Genomic DNA, 10,977 nt, shown 5'->3' on the forward strand with positions numbered 1-10,977 from the left:
CTACATTAAAACAGGAAGTTGTTGGTTATGAGTGAATGGTTCTGTATTTACAGTAATGCTTTCTAAAACTGACCTAAGCAACACATCCAGGAAAACTATTACTTTAATAAGTGTTTTGAAGTTTTCTGGAAGTACCACAAAGGTATTTTTTAGAGGTCTCTATCTTTGCTCTGCCTGTTATAAATTGGTGAGCTGGAAATGAACATGGAGGCTGATCTTTTGCTCCAGTAATACAACGTGTCCTATTTGTCTATCTCTTGGCACGTTGCCATAACATGAGTTGTCATCATGACCAGCAAACTAAGACTTGTAGAGTGGAGATTATTGGGGTTTTGCCCTCTGTTCGAACGAAAGTGTGTAAACACTTTACCAGCTAACAAGCAACACACTGCTGAAGGCACATTATGTTCACATAAAATAAGTGAGGAAGAAAAGACAGACTGTGAAAGGGGTACAAGAGCAAATCTGAACTAAAAAGACCTTGAGTGAGGGATTTGTAAAGTAAAGAAAGGAAATGATTTTAAATACTGTAAATTTAATGTGATTCTGTTTACAGAATTGCTTGCACTTCTGTGATGTTTTGTATCTCTATGTCATGTGGGCTTTCAACGGATCATATCACAACCGAAGTCTTTACTTTTTATGTTTCTTGACAAAGGACAAGTACTCCTCCACATCGTCTGGGGATCCCACCACAAAGGGCAGCCTCTGGTGAAGTGACTCGGGAACAACATCCAGGACGCGCTGGGTGCCTGTGGTGGCCATGCCTCCGGCCTGCTCGATCAGGAAGGCTATGGGATTACACTCGTACAAGAGCCTCAGCTGGAGAGAAACAAACATGTGAGAACCTTACAACTTACATAATGCTGATTTGCACATTTCAGGTTATTTTTCAAAGGGTCCATTTTATGCTAAACCATGAGCAGTTATCATTTTACCTCCAAGTTTACTGACGATATGTTCTATTTTCTGTTATCAGTTGTGGATTTGGGTCAGCTAAGAAGCACTGAGCATGTTAAGTTAATTCAAAATGGTTTTATTTTATTCTTATCTATGTAGAACAGAGAAACTGGACTGTGGCAATACATACTAAAGTTTGTACACTGGCATTTCTTGAAAAGCAATATCTGGTTCTAGCTTTCATGCTATAGTGTGTATTTGTTCCAGTCTAGGCTCATTCCATATGTTTTGTCACTGCCTATTATCAGGAACGACACAGCCCTTTTTCCATGAAATGAGCAGTTATCTTTTATCGGAATATGACCTGCCTGTACCTGCTCGAAACCATAATGTATTCTACAGTATAATGAATGATTTTTAAAAGCGGGGGAGGGATTGAATTGCTCAACTCTGAAGAAGGCCTTGTGAGGTAAAATGTTTATGTTTTGTCCTATTGGTGATTCATGCAAAATAAACTGTTATTTTGTCAGTGCGGATCATGGTCTCATTATATATATATATATATATATATATATATATATATATATATATATATATATATATATATATATATATATATATATATATTACTAAAGCAACACTTAACTGTAAATTGAAATAAAGTGGAAACAAAATTAAAAAGTTTTGGTAAAAAATAAAAATAAAAATAAAAAAACTTAGCAAAATAACATAAAATGTTTAATTGGAAGAAGTAAAATTATTCAAACTGAAATAAAGCTAAAGCTTGAAATATTAATAAATATTATAAGAATATATACATACAAATAAAAGAACACTGATCAACTGAACACAACAATAATATTAAAGGGATAGTTCACCCTAAAATGACCATTCTGTCATTAATTACTCACCCTCATGTCGTTCCAAACCCGTAAGGCCTTCGCTCTGTCCTGTCTACTGAACGTAAACAACGCTGACTATGTTCAGCGAAAGCGCGCACATGCTGAACATAAACAACACTCATTACGCTGATTACATTCTGGGGTACTCTCTAAAATAGTGGAAGATGGTAATTTGGAGAGAAGAAATAGTGAATAAATTGTGTTATTATTGTTTTCATTGCGCACAAAAAGTATTCTTGTAACTTCGTAAAATTACAGTTGAACTACTGATGTCACATGGACTATTTTACTGATGTCCTTGCTACGTTTCTGTGCGTTGATCATGGTAATATACCTGCTCTCTATGGAGGGTCAACAAGCTCACAGATACCATCAGTGTGTATCTTAATTTATGTTCCGAATGAATGAAGACGCCAAGTGTGATTAATTAATGACAGAATTTTCATTTTTGGGTGAACTAACCCTTTAACTATATGCTGCATGAAACACTTTACTGTAACCATAATATGATAAAAGTTTGTTACCTTTCGTCATATTCTATATGTTATTACATTGTCACCAGATGTAATTTTTATAGCTGGTTATCACTGTTTGCCTTGAATATCTTAAAACGTGAGCTAAAACTGATTATGTCTTAACAACGTAGCCGCGACTCACCTTTCCTTTTGGACTCTTCTCATTGGCTGGGTACATGAATATGCCACCATAGGCAATGGTACGGTGTACGTCAGACACCATCGACCCAACATACCTGGCACCATATGGGGCACTGCCATCCTGTAGGACAATCAGATTTGGTCAGGATTCATATAAACAAAAACTCAGTGCTTCTTCATATATCTGAGTTTGAATGAGATACTTTGTGTATGCATGATTTTTCTAGGCTTGGATCTCTGAATCAAAAATACTCAAAATGATTTCAACGACAGCTGGCAAACAATCTAAAACAAAAACTGTCTGGAGCAAAAGTCACATGTGCTTCAATAAAAGAGGGCAGGAAAACAGGAAGTAGTGAAAGAAGTTCTAAGGAAACTGAAATCCAGCTGGACAGCTAAAATCAAACATCTGTCATCTAATAGAAAGCCTTTTCCTTCAGAAAGATGTGAGCAGTAAAAAATACAAAAAAAGGAACTACAAAGAAGTTGTAATGTTTGGCTTTAAATTTGGATTTTAAGAAGCCACAGTGTGTTCTCTTAGCTAACCCAGCTCAAGCAATGACAGACACAATATGCAAACAAATCAATACGTCATGAGGTCAGAGATAGAACGTTTCTGACAACACTTCTACGAAAACAACATGATATCCCACATAAAACATGGCTGATAACACAATGTAGGTTACCTGATTAGCAAGTTTCCCATTTTGTAATGCATCATTTTATCTAAGACAAGCTCTTCAGTCTTTACTCTTGTTTACTTTTTCCTTTTATCACCTTCAGACTGATTAATAGGATCTTTAAAAATTAACAAACAAGTACACATATTCCCGGAAAGATGAGCTCTCACACGTATTCACAAAAAAAAAAAAAAAAAAAAACAGTTGACTTTAAAAATTAACCAACTGACCCAGGGAAAAAAAACTCATAATCAGCATATTTTATGATCACACTGCACACGAGGCTTGCAGAGGATAAGCAGAGTAACATGAATCAGTTACATATGCTGAGTCTATGAAGAAAACTGAACATGATTTCCTGCAGAGGAAGTCGCTCTTCACTTTCCAGCATGCAACGTGTGTAAACGTCAGCTGATGTTGAGCACAGTCATGCAAGCTTCTGACCTGTCAGTAAGCATTATTCACGCTCACATTTTGTTTGGGACTAAGTGATCGTCAGGCCAGCTAAGCAACATTACCAGTTCTGTCACAACATGTCATGCACTTGTGAGTATGTTTGCCTGATCACATGATGTGGTACACAACAAATCACAGTGTGCACTCAGTGGTTTGATTTGTGCTGTCTAAGTGCTGTGATCTTACACTTACATTAAGGTAAAAAAAAAAAAGGCTAGCAATGATAAGACTTCCCTTAAATAATAAAGATAGATCATGAAGAAATTTTGTCTGGCTAGATCTGATTCTGTTTCTGTATAGAACCCACCTCTGGGTATTTCTTGTGTTTTAAATATTCATTCACTGCAGGATCGAAGTACTTAGCGTAGCCCTCGTTGATACTGTAAGTCTTCCCCTTTTTCTTGATCTTCACATTTCTGTCTGTCAGAATGAATTCTCCAATTGCCTAAAAATGAGGAACATAAAACAATATATAATTCTCACGAGCTCACATGTTACACACTGACACACAACTGTACAGTATTGTAATAAAACTGAGCAACTGAATATAAAAGGGCCAAAGATGAGGAATAAAAACTAGCTCACTACCGCCACAAAATTATCAAGACTTTCATTTGAAATTGAAAAAAAGGAAGTGCCCCCTGAAGCATCCCTTTTACTGTGTAAAAAAATTCTAAACATTCAAACCATAAACAGAAGCGAAACATAAAACATGATATAAGTTCAGAACGTCTCAGAGTTTACTAAATAGCTATTTTTGTTTTTAAGGCAATATTATGTTTGTCATAGGTGCACTTTTTCATATAGTTGTGAAAAAACTGTAAATGATTTGCTTGAATTGTCTGGTATGTCTTCAGTGAACTGATTCCTAGCACTTGGAAATATTGTGACCATGCAACCCTGATTTTAAAGCAGCATATATACTGTAGTTTGCAAAGCCCTGGCATCATCATTCATTCTTAATTGATCATTTAAGCAGATTTAACTGTTTGTTCTTACTGGATCCAGCATGAAGAAGTTAACTCCAGCTCCTGTACTGAGAGCCACTAGTGTGGCGCTGCCGTAAAGAGCGTAACCTGCACACACGATCTGATTGCCCGGCTGTAGGGCATCCTTGTCAGTCGGTTCTCCCTCAGAGATCTGAAACAAAAGAAAACACTGAATCAGGCATCTGCCATTGAAGCCTCTTATAAACACAAGATGTCTATAAAAAACTATTAATATGTCTGTTGTGCAACTTGATTGTATATTTTTATTAATATCATGTAAGTATGTATATGTATATGTATAGCTTAATAAAACACAATAAAAGTGAAACAATAAACTAATAAGATCAGTTGTGCCATTGCAGTTAAACTCAAGCGCACTTAATAAAATACAACAGGAAGTAAAATATAATTTATTGCTTAGTCAATATTTGTCATCAGGCAGGGTCATGCAGTCAGCTACCTCGTCTATCTGTACGGGAAAGTAGCACAAGAACACTAAACATCAAACAAATCCATTTCACACACCACATGACGGAAAGCTTACACACAAATACAATTATATTTAAGCATTAGTGTTATTTTTTTTTGTTAGCTTGCGCATCAAAAAGTACACAAAATGCACATATAACTCCAAACAAATGCCGGGCAAACACTCACTCTTTTGTAAATGGCAAAGATGGTGCCTATGGGGGCCAAACAGTCGATGTTGGAGGAGCCATCCAGGGATCAAAACAAACCACATATTTCCCCTTTAACACACAACAGACTGAAGTGAGTGAGTATACAGCTGAAATAAGACGGAGCTACGGCGACCTCACGTGGTCATTATCTGAATGAACGCTAATAAATAAACATTAGCAAAGAGAGCTACATTATAGCCTGACACAAATAGGTAACGTAGCAGCCATAATTCATTTGAAATTAAAATTAAGGTTTCTTAGGTTGTGTTCATTTATTCCAGACTTGTAATTTTTTTGTTAAATACTTGACTCCTGAGTTTTTTCTAAATACTTGAGCTTTGATTGATGTGTGATGAAAACTACCAGGGATTTAAACACTGTATTCGAAATATCAGCAAGAGTCTTGGATTTAGTTGTCTTTTAAGCAAACATGGTTTAAGCCACATTACTCTCTCTTTTATCTAATAACCATGATTTAGTTCCATTTCATCAGAAGCACCCATTGTCATAGAAGTCGAACTCAAATAATAACTCCAATTCGTTCTTTTCCCTGTGGTTCATTATAAATTATATGCTAATGCACATGTAAAAATCATCATGTGTTAAAGGGATAATTCAAACTTAATAGATGAAAAGACTAGACTAACATGAACATCCTTCTTATATTTTGTGGACAGAAAGAGCATCCTACACATTTGGAACGACATAAAGGTGAGTTAAAATCTATTGTTCCTCTAACAATAAATACTGAAAAATTATTCATAAGCAAGCATATTGAGAAGGATCATACTCTTTCTCAGCAGGTGTGTAGATGGCATCCTTGTTCTCCTCAGAAACCATCAAACAGGTGCCATAAGAGGCCTGCAGCATATTGATCATCAGATCATTGGAAAGCACATCCATCTTTTTCTGCTCATCACCTGTGACATTCACATGTCCCGCAATGCCTTGACTGTGTTCGGTCAAACCAAAGCATACAAATATTATTGAAAAGCAACTATTGAGGTTCAAATGCCAAATCAGTGCTAAAATGCTGAAATGGAAAAAAAAAAGGTAATGCTGCCATACAAATAACAGATTATAGTGAATTAGAAATTAGCAGCCTCAAATCTAATTAATAATTTCTATTTATTATTATTATTATTGTTATATATATTGATATTATATTCTTTACAAAAACAACTACATTACTTACTAAAAGTGTATTTCTTGACTAACCATACTAGAACTGTAACCAGGAACTAGGACTTTCTCAAAAGCCATAACTATTCTGTCTGTTTGATCTAGCATTTCTATTTGATCACTGGTTGTGCTGAATTAACTTTTGCCCATTTCAATTTCAAAGTCACAGCATGTTTTACAGTAAAATATATTCATTCACAAAATGCTTAATAATTCAATGAAACTTACAGGTGAACAAGTCCGGCTTTCCTGACAGCAGATGAAATAGCTTTAATAGCTGTTAACAGGGAGTTAATGAGCTGTGTGAGTTCTCCGGTGGCCCCCTTCGCCTTCCGCCCCATCTCCATGACAAAGCGTGTGAGGGTCCATACGTCCACATCAAAGGCCGTCTGATCTGACATCCTCACAGTGTCCGAGTGTACAAACAGTTGGACAGGCAGAGACTAACTAACTGTAGAGCCACAAGGCAGTCTTTTCACATACACAGTGAGTGGATAAAGGCCAGGGTTATATTGGTGGAGCAGATCAAGTGACAGTAGTGTAGTTGGAATGCTAGCAGAGCCAGAAGCACGTTCCTTGGCTCTCTGCTCATTATGTATGCCCAGTCTTGACACATGACATACTCAGAGGTTAGAAGGTCATGGGTCATGAAGCAAAGCTCACGATTGTTTATGACAGCCATGTCCCAATAAATACGGAAAGTCTATTAAATTGATCCCATTAATAAAACTGTGTTTTTATTTATATGTAAATGTGTCCCTATAACTTAAAATCAAGCCTGTGACCATTACTAACCACATCAAACACATTTTAAGAAAATAGATATGCAGCACGCTGCTCGTGCATTATATCGGATTCACAGCACTGAAAAGTGCAATTAGCATGCTTTCTGAAAACATAACTTAAATTGTAAGCGCTGTTTATGAAATACATTTCAGCATTGGTATAGATGTCACTCTCCAGATTCAACAGGTTGGCTTTCAGAGCCCAAAATAATAAACTCATTAGGATCAGAACCTTCCAGATAACATTTTGCTCACAGAAGAAAAAGCTGAGAAGAGATCACTGAACACAGGAGAGCATTTCTCTGATCATTTCTATACTCAAACTGAACTTGTGTCTCAAATATCAGCAGGGCTCTTTGCGCCTACTGGCCTTTACAGAAAAGGTCATCTGCTCTTCATTTGGTTGCTTGAACTTGTTGTACATCATGTCCTGTATTTAAATCTGTGTTTATATAGGAATACAGTATGGTGAAGGAAAGTGGTTTTCATTCAAAAGTTATATTATTGTGTCTTCAGAGCTTACAGAAATGTGAGCATTTGTACAGAATTTCAGTAGTTGTACTGTTTAGTGTTTGCAAATTATAATCATGTAAGAGTAGTTAACACAGCACATATCTGACAAAGTCTGGTTCACCAAGAACTTTATTCACAGCTTCCCTTAAAAGTGATTATTTGGTCGACTTAAATTCAAGTCATCCTCATTGCCGGAATGAATTTGCTTCTTGTCATTTTGGCCATCAACAATTTCAACTGCCAATAACACTCAGGTAGATTGTCTAAAGCGGAAAACACTGCGTTTCTATAATAACAGCCTCAAAGTAAATCCTGCTGTAAAGTGTAGATAAAAAAAAAAAGTTCTTATCTTTATTAATGGAGGTATAAGTGTATATAAACTTTTGGTTTTAGGGACAGTGATCATATATACAGGTAAGAATATACTTTGGTATCTTATTTTGGGAGTGTCAAGGTATATGTAACTTCTTTATATTTTCTCATTCTGGCTTTTGCTTTTTCATTTATGATGTTTCTGGAAGATGGAGATGTACTCTTGGACATCATCAGGGGAACCCATGACCACAAGGTACTCGCTGATGGAGGCTCTCGGGCTGGATGTCCAGGATGTTGGTGGTCCCTGTGGTGGCCATCCCTCGGCCTGCTCCATGATGAAGGCCATGGGGTTGCACTCGTACAGCAGTCGGAGCTGAAGAAGGTGGAATACAAACAAAGCTTTTACAAGTCTCTTTTAGCCTCCTCCCATATTCATTCAAGAATATTTGTGACCTGGACCACAAGGTCTCGAGTATCACAGGTATGTCTGTAGCAATAGTCGGGGTCAAAATTTTTGTTTTTTCTTTTATGCCAAAAATCATGTTCCATGAAGATATTTTATAAATTTCCGACTGTAATATATCAAAACTTATTTTTTGATTAGTAATCTGCATTGCTAAGAACTGAATTTGGACAACTCTGAAGGCAATTTCCTCAATATTTGGATTTTTTTGCACCCTTAGATTCCAGATTTTCAAATAGTTGTATCTCAGCCAAATATGGTCCTATCCTAACAAACCATGTGTTAATGAAAAGCTTATTTGGTTAGGGCTTCTTTTTCTACAGCTCTAGAGCTCCCTCTACAGGCCTTGTTGTAGATGTGATGATCAAGTTAATGAAGTTTATTCGTTGAATAAAGTTTTCTTCTCACCAAGGTTTTTTAAATTATGATATTGTGAAATGATAGCATGGCACAATGGCTTTTACACAAGAATCTACAATGTAACTGTAACAGATCAATTTTCAGCACAGGTCATGTGGGTAAGAGAGAGTAAACACTGACACACCTGTTGATGTGACGCCAAACAAAAGAACTGGAGCAAAGGTCATATATATACTCTTTTCATTTCTTTACTTCATTCATGTAGCTACTTCACTAAATAGTACAGTCCCTAAAATGATACGTACGCTTTTAAGTGAATATACGAATAATACATATCAATTACCACATAGTCAAACATAGTGGATCATGTGACAAACTGCTGTGGTTACTCTATATAAACTTGAGGAACCCCTTGGAACTTACTAGTTAAAACCAACAGCAAATTCGCTCAGAAAAGTATTTTAATAAATGCATTCAGACATTTTAGAGCAACTTCCTACTTTTAGGGCTGTTGAATCTGATTTTTATCAAGACAAAATCTTTGAAGAGCAATGATCCATCCACCTAAAACAATACTACTATACTCCTAGACTAATATAGACTATATATATCAAAGCAAAGTCATGTAAATGTAAAGAATGTTTCGATGAAGTACCTTTCCTTTGGGGCTCTTCTCATTTGCAGGGTAAAGGAAGATTCCTCCGTAAACAAGCGTTCGATGCACATCTGCCACCATTGAGCCTACGTAACGCGCTCCATAGGGTGCACTGCCATCCTGAACACATTTTAATAGATATAATGTGTGTCCTCTAGAAGCTGGATATTATAATATTATGTATATTTAATTATGAAAATGTGATTGAGGTGAATTTGAAATGTGTACATTTGTTCAACTTCTATAATCATTTGATTTGTTACAAATAAATAAAAAGTTTTTTTTTTTTTTTCATACTGAACCTCTGGAAACTTTTTCTTCTGCAGGTACTCTGTGACAGCCGGATCAAAATAAAGGGCATAACCTTCATTCAGACTGTAGATCTTGCCTTTCTTCTTAATCTTCACATCTCTGTCGACCAGAATGAACTCGCCAATAGCCTGATGTCACAATAAATAACATGATAAATTAATTAACACAGGGGTTATTTAGAACTTATTGCATATGGACAGAACATGCTGGAACATGCTGCCATTTACCACCGCAAAAACAATGATTCATCCTTAAGAAGAAGATATTTACTGTAATATACTTCATAAATTATGGCAAGACATTCATTCAAATTTGGGAGCCATTAGAATAAGAAAGAAATACTACACTGTTTTGAACAATGTCTCCTAGCTTTATGAATCATATCATTTCAAGCTACAAATGATTGACTACACATGCAGTTCTTAGTTTGCTTTGTGTAGACTGAATAAACTTTACCGACCGACCGATTTATTGCTAAATGATCCTACAACTGCTAACTGTGTATGAAGAGTAAAAGTGACTCACTGGATCTAACATGAAGCAGTTGACTCCCTGACCAGTGGAGAGGACAATCATGGTGGCACTGCCGTATAGTGCGTATCCAGCAGCCACTATGCTTCTGCCAGGTTGCAGGGCATCCTTCTCAGACGGCTCACTGTCTGTGCACTGTGAACACAGCAATCATTTCAGCCATGTATATCTGCAAATCTGTTAAATATATGCAGTCATACCTTCCTGTAGATGGCAAAGATGGTCCAATCGAAGCAAGACAGTCAATGTTGGATGAACCATCAAGAGGGTCAAAGCAAACAACGTATTTACCCTTAAACACATGGAAGAAGCGTCGGTTAATTAAATATTACTAAAGCAGCGGTGCATCTGGTCATATAGTCTTTTAATGATTAATGATGATGTTGCTCAATTATATGAGGACATTTGACTTTTCCATAACCTCACTACACTCAACTCCTTATTCAATCATCATTCCTCCTTAAAACTTAAAACTTCCTGACTTATGTCTGATTTTAAGTTATAGAGAGTGTCCAAAGCTTTTGATTGATATATTTCCAAGACTTTATCAGTCATTCATGACTTGACAAGATTTTGTAATCATTCTATAGAATGTTTT

At 36.2% G+C, this 10,977-nt stretch overlaps 2 pseudogenes; both read right to left on the minus strand.

Moving 5' to 3' along the window:
* Positions 1-515: 515 nt before the first annotated feature.
* Positions 516-7,129, minus strand: LOC113120020 (fructose-1,6-bisphosphatase isozyme 2-like; annotated as a pseudogene).
* A 1,113-nt stretch (positions 7,130-8,242) lies between these two features.
* LOC113041009 (fructose-1,6-bisphosphatase isozyme 2-like) lies at positions 8,243-10,704 on the minus strand (annotated as a pseudogene).
* Between the last annotated feature and the right edge of the window lie 273 nt (positions 10,705-10,977).

Source organism: Carassius auratus, chromosome 2 (assembly GCF_003368295.1).
Source record: "Carassius auratus strain Wakin chromosome 2, ASM336829v1, whole genome shotgun sequence".
Taxonomy (NCBI): Eukaryota; Metazoa; Chordata; class Actinopteri; order Cypriniformes; family Cyprinidae; genus Carassius; species Carassius auratus.